Raw genomic sequence first — 21,975 nt, 5'->3', positions numbered from 1 at the left:
TTGTTGTTGTTGTTGGGAGGTTTTTGATTACTGATTCAGTCTCCTTATTGGTCTGTTAAGAGTTTATATTTCTGGGGTGTCTGGGTGGCTCCGTTGGTTGAGTGTCTGACTCTTGATTGCGGCTCAGGTCATGATATCATGGTTCCTGGGTTTGAGCTGCGTATTGGGATCTGTGCTGATGGTGTGGAGCCTGCTTGGGATTCTCCTCTCTTCTTCTCTCTGTGCCCATTCCCAGTTGTGTGCTCTCTTTCTCTTTCTCTCAAAATAAATACACATTAAAAATGTATACTTCTTCATGACTTACTCTTTGTAGGTTGTATGTTTCTAGGAATTTATTTCCTCTAGGTTGTCTAATTTGTTGGGATATAATTGTTTGGAATAGTCTTTTATGATCCTTTGTATTTTGTGGTGTCAATGGTAATGTCTCCTCTTTCATTTATTTGAGTCCTTTCCCTTTTTTTCTTGGCAAGTCTAGCAAACGATTTGTCTATTTTGTTTCTTTTCAAAACACAGCTCTTAGTTTTTGATTTTTTTCTATTGTCTTTTTAGTCTCTATTTCTCTGATCTTTGATATTCCTTCTTTCTGTTAAATTTATGCTTAATTTGTTCCTTTTCTAGTTCTTTTTTTTTATTTTTTAAATGTTTATTTATTTTTGAGGGAGACACAGTGCGAGCAGGGAAGGGCAGAGACAGACAGACAGACAGACAGAATCTGAAGCAGGCTCCAGGCCCTGAGCTATCAGCACAGACCCTGACATGGGCTTGAACTCACAAACTGCAAGATCATGACTTGAGCCACAACTGAATGCTTAATGAACTGAGCCACCCAGGCATCCCTCAAGTTCTTTGAGGTATCAAGTTAGTTTGAGACCTTTCATATTTCTTAATATATGCATTTATTACTGTCAACTGTGTATAATTGCTTTTGCAGCAACCCCTAAATTTTGGTATGTTTATTTCCATTTTCATTTGTCTCGTGCTTTTTTTTTTTTCTATTTTGATTTCTTTGGTGCATTGGTTGTTGAGGAGCATGCTGTTTAATCTCCATATACTTGTGAGTTTTCCAGTTTTCTTGTAATTGATTTCTAGTATCATACCATTATGGTCAGAAAAGATATTTGATAGGATTTCATTCTTTAAAAAATTTTTAAGACTTATTTGAGACCTTACATATGATCTATTCTGGAGAATGTTCCATTACCACTTGAGAAGAACATGTATTCTGCTGCCGTTGGATGAAATGTTCTGTATATTTCTATTAGGTCCATTTGATCTAAAATGTAGTTCAAGTTCAATGTTTCCTTATTGGTTTTCTGTCTGGATGATCTATCTATTGTTGCAGTCCCCAGCTATTATTGTGTTGCTGTCTCTTTCTCCCTCCATATTTGTTAATATCTGCTTTAAATATTTAGGTGCTTCTAGGGGCGCCTGGGTGGCTTAGTCGGTTAAGCGTCCGACTTTCGCTTAGGTCATGATCTAGTGTTTCGTGGGTTTGAGCCCTGCGTCGGGCTCTGTGCTGACTGCCAGCTCAGAGCCTGGAGCCTATTTCGGAGTTTGTGTCTCCCTCTCTCTCTGACTCTCCCCTGCTCACGCTGTCTCTCTTTCTCTCTCTCTCCTAGAAATAAATAAAAATATTAAAAAAAAATATTTAGGTGCTTCTATACTGGATGCATAAATACTTAAAATTGTTCTCTCATGATGAAGTTTGCCTTCTAATATAGTTTTATACATTTATATATTGAAATGAACATAATTTTATTTTGAGTTAATATCCCTTTGTATCCCTATATTATATCTAGGGCATTATATTGATCTTTAAATTATTTATATAAGCAGGTGATACTATATATAAACTTTAATTCAGAGACTGTATAATTTATTTTAGCTTATGATAATGAGAGGAGTATTAAAAGTCTATATTTGGGGTACCTGGGTGGCTCAGTTTGTTAAGTGTCTGACTTTGGCTCGGGTCATCATCTCACTATTTGTGAATTTGAGCTCCACATCGTGCTCTGTGCTGGCAGTTCTGAAGCTGGAGCCTGCTTCATATTTTGAGTCTCCCTCTCTCTCTCTGCCTCTTCCTACTCGCGCTCAGTCTCTCTCTCTTAAAAAAATAAAGCATTAAAAAAATCTGTATTAATAAAATAGAGAGTTGGGTCTAATAAGGCTACGAAGCTCTGAAGTAGAGCTCAGTCTACCTATGGGAACTCACCATGCTTTCTCACACAGTTAGATTTATGGAGTATTGTAGTTATGTATTGTTGCATCTATTAGTTCTCTATTGTCATATAACAATATTATCACAAAGTTAGTGGATTAAACCAGCACACATTTATCATCTTGCAGTTTTAGTGGGTCAGGGGTTTGGACATGGCTTACCTGGGTTGTTTGCAAGAATATAGTGCAGGTGTTGGCTGGGGCTTCACTTTGATCTCACCATGTGTTTGTAGAAGGATCTGCTTCCTGCCTCGTGTGATCATTGTGAGAATTCAGTTTCTTAATGTCTTTTGGAATAAGGATCTCAGTTTGTTGCTGGTTATTGGCTGAAGGCCACCTTTACTTTTTTCCTGTGTGGGCCTCTTCAGTATGACCATTTGCTTTCTTGAAGCCACTAGGGGAGACGGTCTGTAACCGAGAGAGACAGTGCAGTTTTACATAATCATGAGAGTGACAGCACATCAATTGTCTTGTATTCTACTAGTAAGAAGCAAGTTACAGATCCTACCCATACTCATGGGGAAGGTATTACACAAGAGCATGACTAATAGGACACAGGGTAAATTGGGGAATGTTTTAGGATTCTTTTTGCTATAGCCAGCTTCCCATGGCAGCACTGGGGAAGAGGATGAATTCTTGGGATTAAAGTGGCTGTCATTGTATTTTATAGTATTTGCTTTATTTTATTATTTTTTAATGAAAAGTTATTTAATCCATTGATTTGAAGCTCATTGTTCTCAGAGAAGAGGAAACACTGATTACTAGAACAGGGTTCTAGTTTTCTTATTCTAGAATTTATTCTAGAAATTATACCAAAATTTCTTAAATTTTCTTATACTAGAAAGCCCTGGCTAATTAGATGTGTATTAATCTGATGGGAAGTAGCTAATTTCTGTAGAGATAGAATGCAGTGATATGGGAGTAGATTAGCCACATTTTATGCAACTTAAGAGTTTTCATTCAGGTGATTTCAACTAGCTCTCAGGTCATTCAGGGTTTGAACGAGGGTTAGATCCAGAAGGGAGAGAAAGCATTTAAAGAGCCTAATTGATTCATTATAGAAATGTTTACTAAGTAACTGCTATTCTTGTCAATATTTTAGAGGGGGGGAGAGAGACAGAGAATCTGCCCTTGTGAAGCTTATAGTAGATGCTAAACAACATTTTAATCATGGGATGAGGGTTGTTCTTCCTTTAAGCAAGGTTGAGTTGTCCATGGGGGTAGAACATGGGTCTTGGAAGCACACATCCATGGATTAAAATGATAAGTATCCTTCCCAGCTTTGTGATCTTAGCTTACAAATGATACCCTCTGATCCTTTATGTCTTCTAGTGAAGAAATGGGTCTGATAATACCTACCTGATAGGATTTTTGTGAAGATTTTGTGAGATTGCGTATATAAAGCATGCAGTATACAGAGGGTTCTCACTGAATGCTAAATCTCTCCTCCTTTTCTCACCTTGCGGTAAAATAGACTGTTACAAATTAGCTGTAAAGACAGACTTTGAGGGGTGCCTGGGTGACTCAGTCAGTTGAGCATCTGACTTTGGCTCAGGTCATGATCTCACCAACCATGAGTTCAAGCCCCACATTGGGCTCTGTGCTGACAGCTCAGAGCCTGGAGCCTGCTTCTGATTCTCTGTCTCCCTGTCTCTCTGCCCCTTCCCCACTCACACTCTGTCTCTCTCTCCTTCAAAAATAAATAAACATTAAAAAAAAAAAAGACAGACTTTGATACTGAGCCTCCTTCACAATATTCTACAAAAGTCATAAGTAAGAAATATTTAAACAGTCATCCAGAACAAAATTTCTTTGGTTACATACAGTTCTTTTTTTTAACATAAGAGAATTATTTAACGCAATAATTCTCAGAGTTGCTTCTTTGTTATTTTACTATGGCTAGTGCATCCTAATTGCCTAATTACACAAAAGACATGAATGGCTCAAAGGAGTATTTCTGCTTGATTACATAAATAATATTCTCTTTGAAAATGCATGGATATAGATATAAATCAATAGACAAGAACATATGCATTTATCTATTTTGAAATAATCCGGTTTATCAACTTACAGAATTTATTTTGTTGGTGGGAATTGGGGATGAAGAGTCGACTCCCACAGCCATGTATCAACATGACATTCCTTGATTTATATTTTCAACATTCATTTCTTTCATTCATTCAACATTGTTTTTATTTCAGGTTCTCAGTATTGAAAAATAACTATGGGGCACCTGGGTGGCTCAGTTGGTTAAGCGTCAGACTTAGACACAGGTCATGATATCATTGTTCGTGGATTTGAGCCCTGTATTGGGGTTTGTGCTGACAGCTCAGAGCCTGGAGCCTGCTTCAGATTCTGTTTCTCTCGCTCTCTGCACTCCCCCCACTCACGCTCTGGGTCTCTCTCTCAAAAATAAAAACAAAAATATAAGAAAATACTTTATAAAAAGAAAGATAGCTATCTATTTGGTGTGTAATGGATGACAAAGCCAGAAAATAAATTTCTTTTGGAGAAGTTGAGCTCTGTCAAAAATCTTTTTATTGAACTACAAGCAGAGTAGCCTAATTAAGTAATTTTATTCATTTAGAACTCAAATAATAATTTCCAGGTTTTCTTTTCAGTAGGTAATGAAGTGGGCTAATCTGAAGTGAAATGTTAGATTAGATCCTGCTGTTCTTTAGTGGGAGTTACTTAACATCTCTGTTGTTTTGAAATTCCCATTTTCTGTGACATAAATTCTATGAAATAACAGAATCCTAGTCATCACGGGGAAGTATTTATCATTATTTACTTGCTTTAAAATTTATTTTTGACAGGATGTAACTCAGATAGAATTTTGATGGTTTTGTGATTCTGTAATTTCTTTGGTTGTCACTTAAAATATTCTCCCAGAGGTTTAATTTGTGTGTATACTGTGTCTCCCTTAATAGCTTATAGCCCCTTAAGAACAGGAGAGCTGTTTTGCACATTGCAACTGATCAGCGAATGTTTTAATAGTTATTATTTAGATAATGAAAATAAGTAGGCTCCTATCCATTTCCTATGGGGGATCAAATAATTTTTTACTCAAAAAGTAATGGTATATTACCTTGGTTTTAGTTTCTTTGAAATATGGGAAATGCTTTACTGTAAATATCTAGGGCATCATATTTGGCACTAGTATTTATGTATTTTAAGGCCCTGTGTAAAATAAGCTTCATAGTTTGTCATACTTTGGGCTCTTGAGGGAGTAATACATAATGAAAACCTGAACTCCGAGAAATCATGAAAAGCCTTTTTAGGAATAAATGTGGAAATTATAGTTACTGAAGTGTTGTAATTGAAGAGTCAACAGCCAGCCGTAATCTCTGATAGCCATAGTGGGCCCCAGAAGACTGAGGTCCGTGTGACAGTAGAGCTAGCCTGTTGTTAGCAGCAACCCCTCCTCTGAAGCATCTGTAAGAAACCTGGGGAGAGGTGCAGTCATTGTGACCCCTCCCTTCTCTCTGCCCTCCCTTTCTGTCTTTATCAGCTAGTTAATGTGTGAAATACATAGCAAAGTACAAAGGATCATAAGCTCATCTGAAACACCCATCGTCTGGAGGTAGTCACGTTTCTTTCTTAATTTTCCAGTGTGTAGATTAATGTTTATGTCATTTACATTTCTAATGGAATATGTAAGTTGGACATTAAATTTATTCACTGGTATACACATTCGGAGGAATGCAGTCGACATTTTTTGGGGGGAATTCCTAGAAAAGTTCATGAGGACTCTGAAGAGACCCAAGAGGAGAAATGGGAACTAAAATTGTAGCATAAATGGCTAAAAGAGGAACTATAGCAAAGTGGAGTAAAGGGAATTTTATGAAGTAATTTTAGAATACCTCTGGCTCTGTGAAGATGCATATCAGTTTATCAGTTTTATAACCCAATGCTTAGAGGATATGGAGTTTTTCAGTGATCTAATCTTGAGTAAATAAGGAACAAATAAAAAGAAATTATGTGTTTCTCTCTAGAATGCGTAGTCAGCTCCTGAATTAATGCTACACATAGATGCAGACTCATGCAGCACAGTTTGATTTTGATAAAGCCTAAATAATCATCAAATCTGAATTGATATCTCCTGCTATAAAATTATTTATTTTAAGGAAGTGTTTTTAAGATAATTGGCTCTTACAGTAGTTCTGTCTCAGAGGGGATGGTTGTGGGAGTTAACACTGGAGTAATGAATATTGACCAGGGAACATAATAGTTGAAAGAATCCAAAAGTATAAGGAGATAATGTCCCATTGTTCATAAAAATTTTAAATATAAAGGATCTTGTGTGGAAAACCTTTAGAATCACTGTTGAGACAAAAGATGCCCCCTGCCCAATTTCAATCTCAAGTAGGATTAATTTTTTTTAATAAACAGATGTGACTGATAAATTCCTCTTAAGAATTGTCAGTGCAAATAAAATGCCCATGAGAGACCACGATGCCCAGAGATTCTACTCTCCACAAAAGTACTTGTCTCACACATATATATTTTCAAGTAGGTAAGGATAGAGGTGCTTAGAACAAGCAAGAGACAGTTTTTGCCATCAACATCTGTAGTCATGCCATTCAGCAGATATATCTGGTGTACTCATTATGTCTTGGACCTATGCCAGATCATGAGGAAAATGAGTCTTACTTATGCAGTTGTTTTTCACAATTTAAATGTATTGGAGTAAATATAGGAAATGTATTTTAGATAGTAATACTCAATGTTCTTGAACTTTTTGAAGTGTGAAAATTGATTAAAATTAGGTATAAATTCATACCCACCATGTAATCATGTTGAGTTGAAGATGGTACATTTACCAATGGAAGTGTACATGTGTTCAGAGAAATGCTACCAGTTATTGGAAATACAAGAAACATAAAAAATGGTTGTTTTGGCTAATAAATATAACTCTTATTTAGGCCATGAATAGTAGTAAGTGAAGGACTAAATGCATGACCAAGAGGGCAGCTATTAAAGTATATTTCTCAGTAAGAAAGAATATTAAAAATTTATCCCTCTATCAGTTCTCCATGTCCAGAATTAATTGAACAGCTGTGCTAACCTCAAATTAGCATCACTTGGTGACTACTAAAAATAATAGTGTGGAAGAATGTTTTAAAGTTTTGTTTTCTAGTAGAAGAAATATATTCTCATTATTAGCAGTATGGAAATAGAAATGTAGAAGGAAGAAAATAATCGCTCATAATTCTGTCATCAGAGATCATCATTATTAATGTTTTAGTACATGTTTACAGCTTTATTGCTTTGCTTAACTTTGTAAACTTATCAGTTTCTCTAATATATACAAAACGGTACATATAATTATTTTACATTTTTGATAACAAAATAAATATGTGTTCAGTTTTTGAGAAAATGAAGTAATTATGAGAATAGCATAAAGAGTGGATTTGATTTTTAGAAAACAGCAAAAGTAATTTAGAGCTACTTTTGATGACAAGAGGCAATCAAGCTTGGTAAAATGAGTTGGAAAATCAGTTCCAACCACAAATGAATTAAGCTCTTTTGAATGCATATGTTTGTGTGCATTCCACACCTAACTCTGAAGTAAGTTTTTAAAGACATATATTCGGAATGGGAGCAGCATTAGTAGAATATGGTTATTCTGAAACAGGCATATCAGTGATATGAATGTATGCTCTGGACCCAGGTCCCTAAGTTGGAGAAATAACACATTGAGAAACCTATCACCACGCTGTTAGTGGTTTCTTTATGGAAGAGGACTGTTAACAATAAGCAGTAAACTCAGGCTGTAGTTGATTTTCTTTCCATCAAAGATTCCGTGGAGATATTATCTTGGTCTAGTGAATTGCAAACCCGCCTCCTGGCTTTAGCATTGTCTCCAATGCTTTTCTGGACATGGTTTCCTCCTTTTCCTATCATATTAATTACTCAGGAGATATAGCTATAGGTTTTCTTGTGGTTAGATCAGTTTAGCAAAGGAAAGAAAACTTAATCATTGAACAGATTTCTTTGATATTTTCTCTGTAATATTGGGATTCCTGTTTGTTGGTCTTGTCCTCTTTCCTGTTGTAGCAAAGGCTGAAAATCAGCACACAGATAAATGAAATAGTGGACATTTCCCCCATGATATAGCTCAATAATTTGTGAGATGAGATTTATAATAACTGTACATTAGGGAAAAGGCACCTGATGCAATGCAACAAGATCATTTTAGATTTTCAGTTATCGCTATTTGGATTTTATTCCCGAAATCTACGATGCAGATTTAGCAGCAGCCTGAATACTCCTATAATGATGTTTGTTGAAGTCTTAGGTTAAAGCTACTCAGTCTTGTGTTGGCCCCATAAGACCACTCGTAGGGAAGATCACTACCATACGTGCTAGTGAGGAGGGAAGAGATAGAGATGCTTGAGAGGAAACAGAGACACACAGAACTTGGAGCACTCCCAAGGTGGAACTTCAGAATGATTCAAGTCTGAGGAAATATGATCTCTAGGAAGGAGTTAGGGCTTTAGGGTCATTTTGCCTGAGGAAGGATGGCTGTGAGGGTCTTTAAAGATGAGAGTCAAATACATGAGAGATTATTTGGATGGAGGATGCTGACCAGCTGTTCTGCAACCCTCCTGGGAATAGAAATAGATTTAAATTACAATGTATGGGATTTAGATCAGAAGAAGGAAGTATGTTCTGCTGGTAAGAGTTATTAAATGTTAGAATACGTTTCCTAAGTAGGTTAGGAAATACTTTTACTGAAATTATTTTAGTTGTGTTTACATAATGAAGAATTTAAAAATGTATATAAAATATTAATATCCATGATATATGTTACATGTGTGTGCATATATATGTGTATGTGTACATGTACACTATTTACCTCAACAGCCTTACTCACCTTATAATTCTGTTATTTGGGGACTCACAATCAGTGCCTTTCAGATACTGTTCTAGAAGGACCTCGTATGTGGATATCCTAAACTAGACAATGTTAGCAATGAATTTCACAGTGTCAGTACAGGAAGCTGTTAAAATTTCACAAAAGGAAAGATAAACCTTCTTTTTTTCATTTTCTGCATTAGGACAGTGAGGAAGTTTAACACTGCCAATTCTTTTTCTTTTGTTGACCGCAAAGAAAGTCAAGGCAGCAGTGCATTTCTGGGAGAGCAGTGATGCATTGCACAACACTGACAACTGTCCGTTCAGACTTTCGAGGCTTCCAGGATTCTGAATTGCCTTTTCTTGAATAGGTCAATGTATTATTGTTTCCTTCAGGTTTCCTCCATAAGCAGCTAAACAGACCATCTACCCTTAAAATATTTACAGCTTACAAGTGGATAAACCCCCCAAATCTATTTTTTCCATGAAAAGAAAAACAACAAGCAACAACAATCTCCATTCAGACACTTTTGACATAAAGTTATTAGATACCCTCAGATCTTCTCGTGGTAGATTTTATATATTCTCATCATTAATAAATCTGTTATCAGCAGATATGTTTCTCTCTCCCTCTATTGATAATTATTTTTAGACTAACATGTTCATATTTCTGATGAGAAACATTAAAACCTGGAAAGAGTGTATGAGGTAAGTCTAAAGCTCTGTATTTACACAAAGGTGACTCATAAATACTAGTTTATCAGAGTGAAGCATTTTATACTACCCCATTTTGTATCATAGGGAAAGCTTAGTGTTCCAGTAAATTGTTTTCATTAAAAGATGGTATAATTTAGGGCACCAGGGTGGCTCAGTCAAATGACTGACTTTAGCTCAGGTCATGATCTCATGGACTGTGGGTTTGAGCCCCGCATTGGGCTCTTTGCTGACAGCTCAGAGCCTGGAGCCTGCTTCGGATTCTGTGACTCCTTCTCTTTTCCTCTATCTCCCCTTGTGTTCTATCAAAAATAAATAAACATTAAAAAAAGATGGTATGGTTAAATATTAGTGGGAAAATTATAGTCTTATTCTAAATACTGGTCTTCATTTTATACTAGAAATAGAACTAGGTTATTTGGGTCATCTCCTCAATGAAAACATGAAGCCTAGGTTTAGAAAAGTGACATCATTTTCCAAATGTTACAAATCCATTGTTTCTCAACATCATCCTAAATTGTTTAGGAGTTTCCACACCCCTGTGGCCCCTGGCATATATGGCTGCCACCTATATATCTAAAATTGTTTTGGAGGAATATTCTTTTGTAAGAGAACCTCATAAACAAACATATTTGATTTGAAAACAGATGGGAAGCGTTGGTGGGTTGTAGTTTGTGGACTAGCTAAACATGAGTCTCCTCCCTTCCCAAGTCCCATTTGAATCGGCAGCAAAGACAGATAAAAAAGAACGTGTTTCTGAGCATGATGAGGAGTCTGCTCCTGAGAGCAGGAAGAGCTTCTGATGAAGCTGGGGGAGCTTTTATGGAGGAGCACGCCTGGGTTCTGGGTTCAGTGCCCTGGGTACAGAGAACAGCATACAAAGCAGAAAAACAGAAATTGAGGTCACTGGTCACAAGGCTGAAGAATGAGGTTTGCACTTTCTGTCCCTGTGTGTGTAACTAGTTACAGCAGTTACAAGCAGTAGAACTCTTCAGAGGGATTCAGACAGTCCCTGTGTGAGAGCTGAGGTCCTGTACTGTGTGGACTGGTGACCAGGAATAGCACAACATTCTATCTGGTTCTGGCACTTGCAGAGGCCCTACCTGGTCTCTATGTTCCATGTGACAGACCTAAAGCAAAGCCCCTACTAATCAGTCTAATCATTTATAAAAAGAAATAGATACAGAAATGAGTGATATAAAACAAAGTATAAAAAACAAAGTATAAAAAAGGGGGGGATCACTCTAGAACAGAATTTTTCAACTTCTGCACTACTGATATTTTGTGCTGGATATTTTTCTTGTTATGGAGAGGGTTCTGTACATTGTATGATATTCAGCAACATTCCTGACTGCTATAGTAGTAGGAGATTATATATAATCTATAGATTATAGTAACAGCAACTCTTCCTCTCTAGCCATTGTGAACAACATTGTCTCAGTACCTGGACAACTATATTGTCAAATCCACTGGAGGACAAAGTCAGTCTTGGTTGAGAACCACTACCTCAGAGGAAATAAGTGATTTAGAGAAAAGATATTTTAAAGATATCTATTTAGTATCCTCAGAGGAAAAATATATAATCCCTAAATTAAGAATTTTTTCTTATTTGGAGAAACCAAAACACAGAAATAATGCATGAAATTTTACCGTATAACTACTAACATTAAAAAAGGGGATTATTGGTGCACCTGGGTGGCTCACTTGGTTAAGCATCTGACTTTATCTCAGGTCATGATCTCATGGTTCATGGGTTCGAGCCCTGCATGAAACTATGCTGACAGCTAACTTGCTTCAGATTCTGTGTCTTCCTCTCTCTCTGTACCTCTCCCACTCACACTCTGTCTCTTTCTCTCAAAAATAAATAAATATTAATTTTTTTAAAAAACAATAAAAGTTTATAAACAAATTTCAAGAAAAATCTTCCTGAAGGAAAGAAGAAAAAAGATGTAAAATATGAGAAAAGTAAAGAGACAGAATCAATTTACACAGCTCAGTGTTTGTCCAGTAAGAGCTCTAAAACCGGAGAAAAAGAACAACAAATGAGATAAAATAATCCTGATATTGTCTCGAGTTGAAGAAAGACCCATGTCTTCAGAATGAAAGGGTCAAACTAATGCTGAGAACAATGAATTTTAACAGACCTACACCAGACACATGCTAATGAAATTTTAGAGCTCCAAGACCAAAGAGAAGATTCCAACAGTTTTAAAAAAGAAAAACATAAATGTTCTATCGTAGGAATGAACATCCTACTAAAGTTTTTAGTCAGCAGCTCAACATGCCAAAAGCTAGTGGAACCACCATGACCCCAACGTTTGGACAGAAAACAAACCTAACTCTAGATTTATATACCCAGGAAAATTAAATCAAGACCAAATAGAATAATTGTTATGATATGGAGAGATTAAGAAAGTTTAAGTCCCAAACTTTGTGGAAAAAAAAAATTAGTTTGTATTCCAGCAAGACAAATTCCAAATTCATGGACTGTAATGAAAATAGACAAGCAATGAAGAGTATTCCTTGAATGACAGGTGGGTGGTAAGCAACAGACCAGCTCTTGTGCTTTGGGACAGTTAAATGGCCTCATGAAGAAACTGGGTGATATGTGCATCATGGCATAAACTAATGGTAGCTGGGAGGAAGTGAGGTTGAAGACAAGTGTAGTTTATTCAGCTCACATGGTGAGAGTTGAGGGTAGACTGAACAGAGATGTGAGTTCATTTCCCAAAGTTTATAGCAAATAATGGAGCATTATAAAAGGGAAAAGCAATAAAGTTTGGGAGGAGAAGGAAGAAAAAAGAAACTGCTAATAAGAAAGCTAAATGCCAGGAAACTAACAATAGAACTCCNTAAAAAAAAGTACATTGAGACATAGCAGTATAAGCATTCAGTGTAGATTTATGGAGGTTTCCCTCTGGAACCACGAAATAGGTGATCTCAGGTGTCTGAGTGGGCATATAGTGTTGGGAGGGCAGATGAGGAGGAGACTTGGTTTGGTCCTTTTCTATGATTTGACTTTGCTTTATGTGTCAGAGAGAGGATGGAGTAGAACAAAGTACGGAAAAGTACAGAACATGGGCACACAGAGCAACATTTGCTTTTTTATTCCTACGAAAGTATGTGCCACAGGATCCCTTTCTTTGTGACACATACTCTTTAGATACAGTTTAAGAATTTACTTAGGGGTGCCTGGGTGGCTTAGTCGGTTAAGCGTCTGACTTTGGCTTAGGTCATGATCTCACGGTTAGTGGGTTCGAGCCCCGCGTCGAGCTCTGTGCTGACTGCCAGCTCAGAGCCTGGAGCCTGTTTCAGAGTCTGTGACTCCCTCTCTCTCTGACCCTCCCCTGCTCACGCTGTCTCTCTCTCTCTCCTAGAAATAAATAAAACATTAAAAAAAAAAAGAATTTACTTAAATTTTATTCACATGCAAAATCCCCCCCCCTCAATTTGTTGATAGACTAAAATACAGCATTTACTTTGAGTTTTGTTTTTATTACTGTAGTAATTTTAAACTGTCTTTCCCTTAAAGAAAAAAGGACAAATAGACAAGAACACACTTGCTTTTAGAACACAGAAGGAAGCACTCAAACCTTATGCAGAGTATATTTCCTGTTTTTGTCATCAATCTGAAAAAGAAACCATGCTACGTTTTTAAAAATTTTTTTTTAAATTTTTTAAGTTTATTTTTGAGAGAGAGAAAGACAGTACAGAGAGAGGGAGGGTCAGAGAGAGAGGGAGACACAGAACCCAAAAACAGGCTCCAGGCTCTGAGGAAGCTGTCAGCACAGAGCCCAACACGGGGCTTAAACCCACAAACCATGAGATCATGACCTGAGCTGAAGTCAGACGCCTAACAGACTGAGCCACCCAGGCACCCTGAAACCATGCTGTTTTTATTTCCTTTTCTAGTATTCTGCAATTTGCCACTCAATGTTTATTATAATAGTTATAAAGCCTCTATTCTTAAAATTGATACCACTTGGTTTATGTATACTATTTTTGAGTGCATATTTTTGATAGCATTTTTAGTGGTTGCTGTAAGAATTATGTTAAATATACATAAGTTATCAAAAATCTACCAACTAGTGTAACCATTCCATCAATTAAAGTGAAGAGTAGCAGGGCGCCTGGGTGGCTCAGTTGGTTTAATGTCTGACTTCGGCCCAGGTCATAATCTCACAATCCATGGGTTTGAGCCCCTCGTCGGGCTCTGTGCTGACAGCTCAGAGCCTGGAGCCTACTTCAGCTTCTGTGTCTCCCTCTCTCTCTGCCCCTCCCCTCCTGCTCTCTGTCTCTGTCTCTCAAAATAAAATAAAGACATAATAAAATTAAAAAAGAAAAGAATTCTCTCCTTTATATTCTTTACCTTCCCCATTTATGATTGCCTTAAATATTTCCTCTATATCAAACAGAACCACATCAGACAGTGTTATAATTTTTACTTATACCATCAAGCTTAATTTATAGAACTCAAGAGAAGAGGAAAATATATTGCATTGATGCCTTTTTCCAGTTACCATCTTTATTCCTTCTCGATATTAAAGTTCCTTCTTTCATTGTTACTTTTCTGTTCAGAGAACTGCCTTCAGCCATTCTTTTGCATAGGTCTACTGGTGACATATTATCTTCATGTTCCTTCCTGTGAACTTATTTCCCCTTAATTCCTGAAGGGTATTTGCACTGGGGATAGGATTCTGGGTTGACAGTTCCTTTCTTTAATTGCTTGAACAATGTTGATACCACTTCATTCTGGCCTCTATAGGTTTTGATGAGAAATCTACCATCACTTGATTTGTTTATCTTTATGGGCGGGTATCATTCCTCTTTCAGTATTTTTTTTTTCTTGTCTTCAGAAGTTTCACTTTGATGTGTTAGAGTGACTTTCTTTAGGTATCTCCTGTTTAGAATTTATTTAGCTGCTTGCATCTGTAGATTTATGTCATTTGTCAGTCTGAGAAGCCTGGAGCCATTATGTTTTTGAATATTTTCTCAGCTCTGCACTTTTTCTTTTATTTTTATTTTTCATTTTCTGTTTATTTTTGAGAGAGAGAAAGAGAAAGGGAGAGGGAGAAACAGTGTGAGCAAGGGAGGGTCAGAGAGAGAGGGAGATACAAAATCCAAAACAGGCTCCAGACTCTGAGCTAGCTGTCACCTCAGAGCCCGATGCAGGGCTCGAACCCACGAATCGTGAGATCATGACCTGAGCTGATGTCAATTGCTCAACCAACTGAGCCACCCAGGAGCCCCATCAGATCGGCTGTTTTTTGGATTCTCCTTCCAGGATTCTTATGACACAAATATTAGGTATTTTATTATAGTTGTACAGGTTCCTGAGACTTGGTTATTATGTTTTTAATCCATGTTTTCTCTTGTTCAGAACGGTTAATTTCCATTTTCTTATCTTTCAGTTCACTGATTGTTCTGGCCCCTCATTCTTCATGAAATTTTTCGTCACTTCTAAAATTTAAATTTGATTTTTTTCTATATATCTTCTATCTCTGTTGAATATCCCCCCTAAGACTTTGTATTTCTTCGTTTGTTTCAAGCACATTCATGGTAGCATTTTGAAATATTTTCTGGTTGCTTTTAAAATCTTTGTCAGATAATTCTAACAGTCTTTTGGTTCTTGTATGCAGATAATCATAACCTAGTTATTTTGATTATTAAGGTAGACACTTTGAATCTTATTTAAACTTTCTGTTTTAACTTTCTATCTCTGACAGTTCCAGCAGAGGTAGTTGGGGAAGGTTGGCACCCTCTTTTTCCCAGGTGGGGGTGGGAGTCCAAGTTTCTCATTCAGCCACATTGATTCCCAATGTCCTACATTGACATTCAACCATTCCTTATTATGGCTGGAATGGGAGTCTCATCTCCCCACTAGGCCCCCACTGATACATCTCTGGCTGGATGGCTGTGCCTTATTACTACTTCCTGCTTGGCCTTCAATAACAGGATAAGGAGGAGAGTGGCCTGGTTACTACTGTTTGGTAGAGAAAGTCTTGATTCCCCAGGAGGCTTCTTTTTCTACCATGTTAACTAGAGGGGAGGAGTGTTTCCTTACTGCAGGGTGGAGGGTGGAGGGCAAAGGATCTCCACAGGGTCTCCATGATACTGTGGTGGGAGGGGTTTGTTACTCCCTCCCAGGGATAAAATTCCAGTCTTCTTACTCAGCCCTCTTAATCACAGCATTGATGGGATTGGGTGTCCTGTCTCCTTACAGCTTAGAAGAAGTGCTAGTGGAAGTGATAAAAGGATGGGCTTGGGGGAGCACACTTTTTTTCCCCTTTGGTATTTGTAGAGTGGTTACTTTTTAATACTTTTTTTTTTTTTTTTTTATTTTGCCAGGCAGCCTCTTTCCTGGTGCTTTGAGTGGAGCCATTGGGCTTTGGCTGGAGCTTTTTCAAAGCTATCTGTCTGTCTATCTAATCTACCTATCTACCTACTTACCTACCTACCTGTTTATATGTTGTCTAATCTGTTTGTTGGAGTTTTGGTTTGTTGGGTTTTTCAGCCTTCAATGTGGAATATAAGAGGTAAGAAGGAAACCCCGGAAACTTACCACTGTATTATTCTTTGGGTTCCAAGATTCCCAGCAGGTCTGCCTTCTTGTCACCTTTCAGAATCTGCTTATGTTTGTTTCATATATAAGGTCCAGGAATTTTATATTTTGTGGGCAAAATAGGGAAAAGTACATCTACTACATTTTTTTCTTTTGAAGAAAGAATGTTCAAATAACCCATAGGAGGACAGGAAAAAAAAAATGAAAAACAGAACAACAACAACAAAAAACCCCCAAAATAGTGTAGTGGACATCAGCTTTAAAGAATTAATCACTTTGGGCCACCTTGGTGGCTCAGTTGATTAAGCAGCTGACTTTGGCTTGGGTTAATCTCGCAGTTCGTGGTTTCCAGCCCTGCGTCGGGCTCAGTGCTGAGCCTGGAACTTGCTTCCATTTCTGTGTCTCCTTCTCTCTCTTCACCTCCCCTGCTCACCCTCTGTCTCTCAAAAATAAATAAATAAACATTAAAAAAAATTTTAAAAAAGAAAACGAAAAAAAATCTCTTTAAAGGTAAATGATCTAATTACACCAATTAATGACAAAAATTCTTTGGGTGGTTTATAAAAAACATGAGCCAACTACATGCTATTAATAAAAAACTCAGTTCAAGTGAATTGTATTGGCAGATTGGTAGTCGAAGAATGATTTATATATACATATAATAATGTATTATATATGTATATAATATATAATGTATATAATAATGTATATATATTATACATATGTATATATATCTCCTACAAGCACTAGTCAAAAGAAAGCAGGAGTTTTCGGAGCAAAGAAAATTACCAGTTAGGGACATTATATAATAATAAAAGGGTCAGGTGTCCAAGAAGACATAACAATCCTAAATATATATGCATCAAACAATAGAGCTATAAACATATGAAGCAAAAGCTGGTAAAACTGAAAGGAGAAATGGACAAAAACAACAATTAAAGTTAGAGACATCAATACCCTTCTCTCAAAAAACTATAGAATGACTAGATTGAATGAGCAAGAGTATGGAAGACCTCAGCTCAGCTACTGCATCAACCAATAGGATGTAACTGATATTTATAGATTATAGAGCATAAAGCAACAGCAGAATATATATTTTCTGTTTCGAATGGAACATAAACCAAGATGGATCATATTCTGGCCCATAAAGGAAATCTGATCAATCTTAAAAGGATAGATATCATATGGAGTGCATTCATCACCCACAATAGAATCAAACAAGAAATAACAGAAATACTACAGAGAATCTCTAAACACTTGAAAACTAAAGAACACACTTCTAAATAACCTGTGGGTCAAAGAGGAAGTCTCAAGGGAAATAAAAATGCACTGGACTGAATGAAAATGAAAATACTACATACCAAAATGTGAGGGACACAGCTAAAGCAGGGATGAGAGACAGTTCCTAGCACTAGATGCATGCATCACAAAGGATAAAGTCTCAATAACCTAAGCTCCCACTCCAACAATCTAGAAAAAGGAGAGAGAAGGAAGCCCAAAAGAAGCAGAAGAGCTAAGAGCAGAAAGCAATGAAATTGAAAAGAAAAACTGTTGAGAAAATTATAGCTGGCTCTTTGAAGAGATTAATAAAATTTACAAACCTCTTGAAAGAAGGACTAAAAATTTCTATTATCAAATTTCTAATTAGAAATACAAATTTCTAATTAGAAATACAAATTTCTAATATCAGAAATTAAAAAGGGAATATCACTACAGACCATGCAGATATGACAAAAATATTAAAGGAATATTAGAAACAATTATATACAAAAAATTTACAACTTAGAAGAAATGAACAAGTTCCTTGACAAATGTAAGATACTGCAATTCATCCCGTATGAAATAGGTCAATTGAAAACTTTATCATTAAGGAAACTGAGTTCATAATTGGACAACTGCCCAAAAAGAAATCCTGGTGTTACAATGAAGAATTGTAAGAAACAAATAAGTGAGAATTAACACCAGTTCTACTCAGTCTTTTCTAGAAAATGGAGTAGGGAACATTTTTCAATTTATTTTATGAAGCTAATATTATCCTAATATCTAAACTAGATAAAGGCAGTAGAAAAAAAGAAACTACAAACCAATATCCCTCCCTCATGAACATAAATTCAAATACCTTTAACAAAATGTTAATAAGTCGAATTAAGTAATATATAAAAAGAATTGTATACTGTGATCAAGTGGAGTTTATTCCAGGGATACAAGTCTGGTTTAGTATTTGAAATCAGTTAATATGATCTACTAACTTAACAGGCTATAAAAAACTTCATTTGGTGCAAAAAAAAAACCATTAAAAATATTCACTACTCATGATAGAAACTCTTAGAATAAATAGGAAGAGTAGGAAACTTCTTCAACATGATAAAGAACATCTACCAAAAACCCTACAACTAACATTATACTTAATAAATACTGAAAGCTTTTCCCTAAGATTGGGAATAAGACAAGGAAATAAACTAAGTGCTCTTCTTTAATATCATACTGGAAAATCTAGACACTAGAGAAAGATAAAGAGAAATAAAAGAATAGAAATCAGAAAGGAAAAATAAAACTGTCCTTCTTTCCAGGTGTCAAAGTTGCCTACTTAGGAAATTCCAAGGAATCTATAAAGAGACCCAAAAAACAAAAACCCAAACTTTTTGAACTAACATGTAAGTTCAGCCTGGTCAAAGGATACAAGATAAACTTAAAAAAAAAACCAAAACTTTTGTATTTCTTTATACTGGTGAAAGATATGTGGACAGTAAAATTAAAAATATGATAGCACTTACCATCACCAAAAAAAGAAATAGGTGTATATTTAACAAAATACATATAACTTGTATGCTAAAAATTACAAAATGATGAAAAAAATCAAACTAGATATAAATAAGTGATATACAGTGTTTATAGATTAGAAGAGTCAACATAATAAAGATAATGATTTCCCCCATTTGACATGCATTTTAACACAATTACTATCAAAGTATAAGCAGAATTTTTGTACATAAGATTATAATAAAATAAATGTAGAAAGGCAGAGGAATTAGAACAGCTAACAACCATATAGAGGGAGGAATCAGTCTATCTGATGGTAAGTCTTATTATATAGCTACAGTAACCAAGACAGTATTGGTGAAAGAATGGATGTATCAATCAATGGAATAAATAGAGAAGTCAGAAATAGAACCCTATAAATATGCTCAAATGATTTTCGACAAAGGTACAGAAACCATGCAGTGGAGGAAATGTGGCCTTTCAATAAGTCATGTTGGACATCCAAAGGCAAAAATGTGAGTATCCACCTCTCACTTGACACAAAGTAAACTCCAAATGGACCACAGATTTAAATATTAACATGAAGATGCCCAGGTGACTGAGTTGGTTAAGCATCCAGCTCTTGGTTTCAGTTGAGGTCATGGTCTCACAGTTATGTGATTCAGAATGGAGCCTGCATGGGATTTTCTCCCCTCTCTCTCTGCCACTCCCTCACTCATGGTCTCTCTCTTGAAAAATTAAATAAACATTTAAAACAAAAACAAAAATAAACCTGAAACTAAACACCTTTAGAAAACAGGAGAGGGAGGCAAGATAGGGGTGAAGTAGGGAGCTCCATATACTTTGCTTGCCCCCATCTCTCAGAGAAGGCCTGAAGCCATAGGACACTGAACTGCAGGAGTCTGGGAGGAAAAGAGACAGAGTCTGGTAAGAAGATGCCTCATAGGTGCCTGAGTGTGAACTAGGGAAGATAAAAATGGGCCCTGACACGGAGGGAGGTAGGGAACCCCCTTCGCGGGGAGCTGTGGAGAGTTGAGAGGAAGAGAAAGAGTGGCTGGGAAAGAGAAAGACACTGCTCAGAGAACTGTCCCTGGAGAAGAGAACCTCCCACCCTCCCCCTGGCTTGGGACAGAAAGTGATCGTGTTTCTAGCTGTGGTGCTGACTTTGGGCTGGGTGCCCCAGACCCAAGCAGTGCCAGGAGAAACTGCTCTGCTGCTGTAGGATCATATTTCGGGCGTATCAATAAAGTGTGAGGACTAAGACCTGGAAACGAGGTGGGGCTTGGGACATAGAACTCGGCCCACCTTGGCTACGCCCATGGCTCAGGGAGATCAGACCAAAAAGAGTGATTTGCAGCTCTTGGTTCGAGAAGGGACTGGGGCACTGCCAGTTTTTTCCCCCACAACCACCAAGATGGGACCTTAGGGAGCGGCCCACGGGACCACAGTGGAGGCAACACCTCCCTACACCAAACGACGCCCATCCCCACTAGACAGCTGCTTTTCTTTTACAGGAGCCTGGGGCAAGACCAACATGGATGCACTGCTGTGATTAATTCTAGATCGCTTCTTTCTATTCCAATCTATTTTCCCTTGTCTCATTCGTGTCCTTCCCCTCTGCTGGACTGGGCACTCTGGTCATTGGTTGGCTTAAACAGTTACGTTTAATCCATTCTCTTGATGTATAGTCTACACCTCCACTGCTACCTTTCTATATCTCTCTGGAGTAATCAGACTATATAGTTTCCCTGAGTAACATTATCTTCATTTCTTTTTCCTCGCCTCTTAGCATATTCTCCCCTCTCTCTCTGAATTAAGCCTCTTAGTCTCTCTGCCTGGTCATTGTCCAATTTTGCTTTCTCCCCACCCCTGTCACTTCTCTCTTTGTATATACTCGTCCATCAGCACGGCATACACCCTGCTCTTTATTTGTACCTGGGATTTCTGGTTTTATGCTTTTAGTCTGTCCTTTGTCTTTTTTTTTTTTTCTTTTTCCATTTCTGTTTGCTTGTTTGTTGCATTTATCTGTGCGTTTGCGTGCCTTTGTCCCCTGTGTGTTTGTCTGTTTTCCTTTCAAGGACTACCTCAAGAAACAAGCCAAAGTACACATGGTGGAGAGTCCCATTACTACTACAAGTAGGGAAATAAAATAACCAAAGTCTCAACAAGAGAGGCCAAGAGACACCATTAAAAGAACAGGAGTGCTGATGCATAGGGGCACATGTACCCCAGTGTTCATAGCACTCTCAACAATAGCCAAATCATGGAAAGAGCTAAGTGCCCATTAACCGATGAATAGATTAAGAAGATGTGGTTTATCTATACGATGGAATACTACATGGCAATGAGAAAGAATGAAATCTGGCCATGTGTAGCAACATGGATGGAACTTGAGGGTGTTATGCTGAGTGAAATTAGGCAGAGGACAGATGCCATATGTTTGCACGTATAGGAGGATAAGGAAGAACTTAAAGGAGGACCATGGGGAAGAAGGGGAAAAATAGTGGGGGAGAGGGAGGGAGGCAAACCATGAGAGGGTCTTGGATGCTGAGAACAAATTGAGGGCTAATGGGGGTGGGATAGAGGGGAAGGGGGGTGATGGGCATGGAGGAGGGCACTTATAGGGATGAGCACTGGGTGTTATATGGAAACCAACTTGACAATAAACTATTCAAAAAAAAAAAAAAAAACACTTCCTGAGCGGACAGGCCCTGGATAGTCAAAAACCCTTCTTTAATACAGCAGTACTTGCAGGTGAAGAGTGCATAACAAGCTTTTAAAACTGACAAGAGACAGAAACCAAGCCAAAATGACGAAACGGAAGAACTCTCCTCTAAAGAAATTCCAGGAAGAAATGATAG

At 37.2% G+C, this 21,975-nt stretch overlaps 1 long non-coding RNA gene across 2 annotated transcripts in view; it reads right to left on the bottom strand.

The window, feature by feature from the left end:
• Positions 1 to 21,975, bottom strand: part of LOC144228994 (uncharacterized) — a 70,644-nt gene that overhangs the window by 29,734 nt on the left and 18,935 nt on the right. For both annotated transcript variants that reach the window (XR_013334322.1, XR_013334321.1), the window contains exon 2: positions 2,380 to 2,625. This is a non-coding gene — a long non-coding RNA (uncharacterized LOC144228994). The remainder of the gene's footprint in view (positions 1 to 2,379; positions 2,626 to 21,975) is intronic.

This window comes from Crocuta crocuta, unplaced genomic scaffold, assembly GCF_008692635.1.
Source record: "Crocuta crocuta isolate KB4526 unplaced genomic scaffold, BGI_CrCroc_1.0 scaffold546, whole genome shotgun sequence".
Taxonomy (NCBI): domain Eukaryota; kingdom Metazoa; phylum Chordata; class Mammalia; order Carnivora; family Hyaenidae; genus Crocuta; species Crocuta crocuta.
The sequence above is the reverse complement of the archived record's forward strand: the minus strand, read 5'-3'. Positions and strand labels throughout refer to the sequence as shown.